At 31.2% G+C, this 5,465-nt stretch overlaps 1 long non-coding RNA gene across 1 annotated transcript; it reads left to right on the top strand.

The window, feature by feature from the left end:
• The first annotated feature begins 1,502 nt into the window (after positions 1-1,502).
• Positions 1,503-3,699, top strand: LOC119189704. Its single transcript, XR_005112557.1, has 3 exons — positions 1,503-1,632; positions 2,075-2,569; positions 3,225-3,699. It is a non-coding gene; the product is annotated as an uncharacterized LOC119189704 (long non-coding RNA).
• Positions 3,700-5,465: the final 1,766 nt, after the last annotated feature.

The following is a 5,465-nucleotide window of genomic DNA, read 5'->3' as shown; positions in this document are numbered from 1 at the left end:
TCCATTCCACATTACGATCTTATTTTAAATATTTTGTTTTAATAAAGCATTGTAGATACACATTTATGAATTAATTTTATGTTTCGAAAACAAATAGTGCCTAAGAGTTAATCAATAACATGTAACATTGTATTTATGAGGTGCATGTTTATAAAACTGTTTGCTAATAATCCTATAAAAATATACTATTTTATAGATTTTTGGAAAAAATTATGACGTGCACTAAAGTAGAGCATATTCCAGAGCATTACAGTTCCACCGGTAGTATAGCACGCATGGAGGGTCACTAACTTATTACCCCCCTTTTTACCGACTTGGCACGTATGGGTTCACGTAACAGCACGGTTCAGTGATTAGAAACGGGCAGGATAAGGGTTCGATGCCCGGATTCGGCCGTTTTAGGAAACCGCTGTTCAAATAAATCGACATTTGTTGATATCGATATATTGTTTTTTTTTAACAGGTTGACATATAATATATGTGCATCTCTATTTTTGAAATGCCACACTGTTCGGGGTTGGTATAACTAGTAGGAGAAAGATAGTAATCTTAGTAAAACTTAGTCACTCCAGTAGGACCTTTCCATTCCAAATTTTGGATAAATAAATAGTTCAGTCGTACATATACAGAAGAAGAAGAAACAACATAGAATGAAACCAATTTCCAGTCTTGACCTCTGCCAACATTGCGCGAATCATCGATGATTAACGAATGTTTTCACCAAAAATCTCGGTTGACCTTTTCTATTTTTTTGATAATTTTGTAGTTTTGTGCGAACATGATGTCGCTGCGACTAATGCTCTTAGAGTAGTCATAGTAGCATTAAAGCGTGTAAAATTAAAAATAATTTTTAATAATATTTATTTTGTACGAAATTTACTTACACTTTTTATTTTATGTCTACGGTTTCAGTAACTTATTGTAAAGTATTATTTTTAAGAAGATTAGTGATTGGTTTAATATAGAAACGCAATGTCTAAATGACCCTATATAAATAAATTTAGTATTATTTTTGGTGTTTTTTTAACTGCATTGTATATCTACATATTTTTTTAAAATAACTATAGTTATAATACAGAACCCATATCGAATAATGGCTTCTAAAACTTGCCTTGTTTTGATGTTAACGGACTGTGTAATTGCATGAAAAACAAAAACGTATCTTAGTTATTATAATACTAATATATCTCCTAATGTTAAATTATTTTTGTTTTGTTTATTTTGTTTTTCTGTACTTTACTGTTTTTGAATAATTTGTAAGTATATTTAAAATAAAAAAAAACAGTATTTACTGCACTTTAACCTACTAAGCATGTTGTGCCCACATTCAAAATGTTAAGGACATAGAACAATAATTATTTGAGAACGCACATTATATTGTTTGTATTCAGTTATGTAGACCAAACAAAAAAATCTTATAGCATTATTCAAAATAATACAATAAAATAAACAATGGAGAAAATATTTATAATGGTAAAATTGTAATAATCATAAATCTTGATATAGAAGTTCAGTTTACATTTTCAGTTTAGTTCAAATCTCGCAGAACTGTCACGTCAGTATTACTTACTTACCTTTTGATAATAAACGTTTATTATTATTATATGTTATTTTTAAATCTCCTATCCGGAGGTAAGTTTAGCATAAGCCAAGTGCATATGAAAATAATTATAAAATATATTGTGTTAGTAAAGTTATGGTGTATGATATTTTTGGTATCATAAAAATCATTTCAATAATTTATAAATAATCTCTGAAATAAGATTATATACTAAAATAGGCATAAGTAGGTCATTAAATAACATAATTCAATATAAATAAACAATAAGAACCTATTGCCTACCATTTTTGCTTTTGCGACACTCATATTTTTGAAATCTATCGTAAGCATGTTCCAAAATTGCTTAACCTTTGAATGTCAAACGCCACTGACCCTTTATAAGGTTGTCTAATTTGATAGGTCAGTGTCGCATTCTATATTTCTACAGGGAATTAGATTTATACCCATATGTAACAAACAAAATTAGTCCATATACTTAAATATTATTGAGTTAATATTGTTTTGCTCTTTTAGGATCCTTGTCTAATATGAGAGAAGTACTAGATAGAAGTAATTGGGGATATTTTTGTCCTGTGCTGTTAGTATGTTATGACAGAGACCGTATTTTGAAATGAAATAACAAGAAACAACAGATAACACTTATGCAATGTTCAGAGCAACAAAAACTGTATACACTTTATTGCTCTAAGCATTTTATCAGGCATTTTGAACTTTTCTTATAAACCTTATTAACTACATAACACCATGAAATATGGGTAAAATAATAATAAAATATAGATCCTTGGTGTGAAAGTGATAATTTTAATAAATATTATCCCATTAATTCAACAAAAGCACACAAGGGCACATACATAGTAGTGTGTATTTGTGTTGAATCTAAGACAGGAGAGCAGCTGCCCATCCTCTGCCCCTGGTGATACCAATGCCATCGAATAATATTTACAGAACTCGAGAAGCAAGTAATATGCTATATAGGCTAAGTCCCTGTTCCGCCGATACGTCATATAAGTAAGTAAATATGTTACAGAGGTTAAACATAATTTTAAGTGGCGCTAGATTTTGCTCGCACTTCCGTAAAAGTTGACTTTATTAAGTTTTTTATAGAGGCACGGTAAAGTGACTCATTGCACCTCGTGGTTAGCAAAATGGGATCTAGTTGGATGTGGCGGTCGTTAAGTACAATCAGCTACAAAAGTAACAAAAGAAATGAAAAATTTCAATTCGCTTTTAAACTTTTGTGTCCTTATCAACAATCATTTTTTCTTCATTCAATAAAAATTCAAAAAGTAAATTTTATTTAAGACGAGATATAAGAATATTCCTACTAAAGGCAATGTGTAGAAGCATCTGAAACTTTTGAATTTGTTCAGCTTATGTGAGAGTCCATCTGGGTAGGTAGCCCCGCGATGTCTATTTCTGCCACCAAGTAGCAGTGTGTAGTCACTATTGTATTCCGGTTTGAAGAACATTGTAGCCAGTGTTACTACTGCAGCAAGTTCGTCTCATTAAAAGCAATAATAAAAAAAGCTACATTTATGGCTGACTGTAGGTACTTACGAAGTATGTTTATACGAGAAATCAGACAGATCCTTTAATGAATGATGTTTAAATACGTTCTTTCCCACTAATTAAAGACCTATTAATCAATTTATATTCATTGCAGATCTCGGAAAAACAGCGAGTGTTCGCGCATGTGACGGTTTTTTATTGTTCCTGTAGACACGTGGTTATAAACAATGAATAAAACAAATTCAAGGATATAAAATGCATTTTCCTTCTTCTTAAAGATGTTTCAGTAGCTCTAAATTGTATTTAATGATGTGATCTGTTTATTTTTCCTGTCTGGATTCTTTTAGACTGTAAATCTATGTAATCTAATCTTATTTGGCTTTCTTGTTCAACAATTGAATAAGGCAAAGTAGATAAACTTACTACACAGAGATACTTCAAAAGTTAAGTGGACCCATTTTTAAATACAAAAAATCATATGTGATTAATGTATCTATTGTATTCTATTTATTGTATACGAGCTCACTGTTAGAAGGTTTTATAATCTATTTGTTGTGTAAATTGAATCATATATAACATATAAGTCTTTTTCAGTGAAAATTTTCAATAATCCTAAAAGATAAATAAAGGGGAACCATAAATTGTGTTTTTTTTTTATTTTTACCAACATGATTATTTTTAATCTCATTTTTGACACAACGGCCTACGGGAATGAGATACATAAGTCGAATATGAATTGTTGTGTAAATTAATAGGTATATTTAACTTATAAAGTATCTTTATTAATGTCAAAAACATAACATTTTGGTATCCTTCCTACATAATGTTACAAATGCTAGTTTGTGAGGATGGATGTATGTTTGTTCCTCTTTCACGAAAAAACTAATGAACGGATTTGAATGAAACTTTACAGTAATATTGGTTATATATCAGTTTAACACAAAGGCTAAAATTGATACTGATTTTGTATAATTTGGTCATAATATAACGATACAGATCAAGTAAGTCGCAAAAAAATATCCCGGAAAACTCTTTCACGCGCGTGAAGTCGCGAGCAAAAGCTAGTATATACTATTTTTGAAACGTTAATAATAGTTCCCTTAATTCAATTGGCTCTACGGTCATTTCATTTATTATCCCAGGCCTGTAATTATTAAATAAGCCTATTAAGTAATAACTCTGTTCACACTGTTTTTAGATGTTTGGTAACATCGCCCATCATCAGATATCGCCTGTTATTACAAGTTAGGTAATTGAGGCCTATATATCGATCTATTATGATTAACCTTCTTGATGCTTGTGGATTTTTTTCTTTTATTTCGTGATGATTTTTGCAGTTGAATTATGATTTTATTGAATATATTTTACCTATTTAAAGTTATTATTTTAATCCAATATTTAATCTAATGGGCATGTTCGTCAGTTTTATTTAAACTAAACGGTAACTACGAAATTAGATGAAGCTATAAGTACCTACTTAACTAAAAAACGAGATTGTTTTTCTTACTCATAAATACAAAATTTGTTTTCCTAATGGAATTAAAGCAGTCGTTTTGGTTAGTGACGAACGTTTATTACAGATTTTTGAGCACAAATTTGTGTTTTCACATAAGTATTTAGAGTGTAGATTATATTTTTGGTTTAAGTTTCTTTGTAAGCTCTAAGCATAACAGCCGTATCCATATATTTCGTACTCTAAAAATGCATATCCTAAATGCTTTATATCAACATTTTTTTGATACGATCCTAACTAGAAAAAATGACAAAACAGTTTTTATGTATCAAAATACCTTGGTCGCAATACAAGCTCATCGTTAAGATTGCGAGCAAATTGTGGGAACATACTATAAGGTTGCGACCACACGACCTTCGCCTGCGACCACTTTCTGTTAACAATTGGATCACACTAATAATTTGTTAACAAGCCTTTGTTCGAGATTATTGGTATAATATTTACGTTAAACTTGGTAGATTTGGCAATTAGCTTGGAATATGTGAGTGTGAATTTGTTTAGAAATTGTAACACGTTTACTATGACGATGTTTCTGAATGATACTACTACTATGTGGCTTCACTCATCATCATCATCATCATCTGCATGATGTCTACTGCTGAACATGAGCCTTTCCCCAAAGATTTCCAGATCGACCTATTGGAAGCGGCCCGCAACCAGCGACCTTCTGCGTCTTTTATGAGGTTATCTGTCCACTTCGTGGGTGGACGTCCGATGCTGCGCTTGATAGTTCGTGGCTTCCACTCCAGCACCTTCATGCCCTATCGGCCATCAGTTTTGCGAGCTATGTGCCCTGTTCACTGTCACTTCAGCTTGCTAATCCGATGGGCTAAGTCGGTGACTTTCTTTTCGTTTAGACCCATACTTATTGAGATATAAATA

This window comes from Manduca sexta, chromosome 18, assembly GCF_014839805.1.
Source record: "Manduca sexta isolate Smith_Timp_Sample1 chromosome 18, JHU_Msex_v1.0, whole genome shotgun sequence".
Taxonomy (NCBI): domain Eukaryota; kingdom Metazoa; phylum Arthropoda; class Insecta; order Lepidoptera; family Sphingidae; genus Manduca; species Manduca sexta.
Note: the sequence above shows the minus strand (reverse complement) of the source record. Positions and strands in the feature narration are given on the sequence as shown.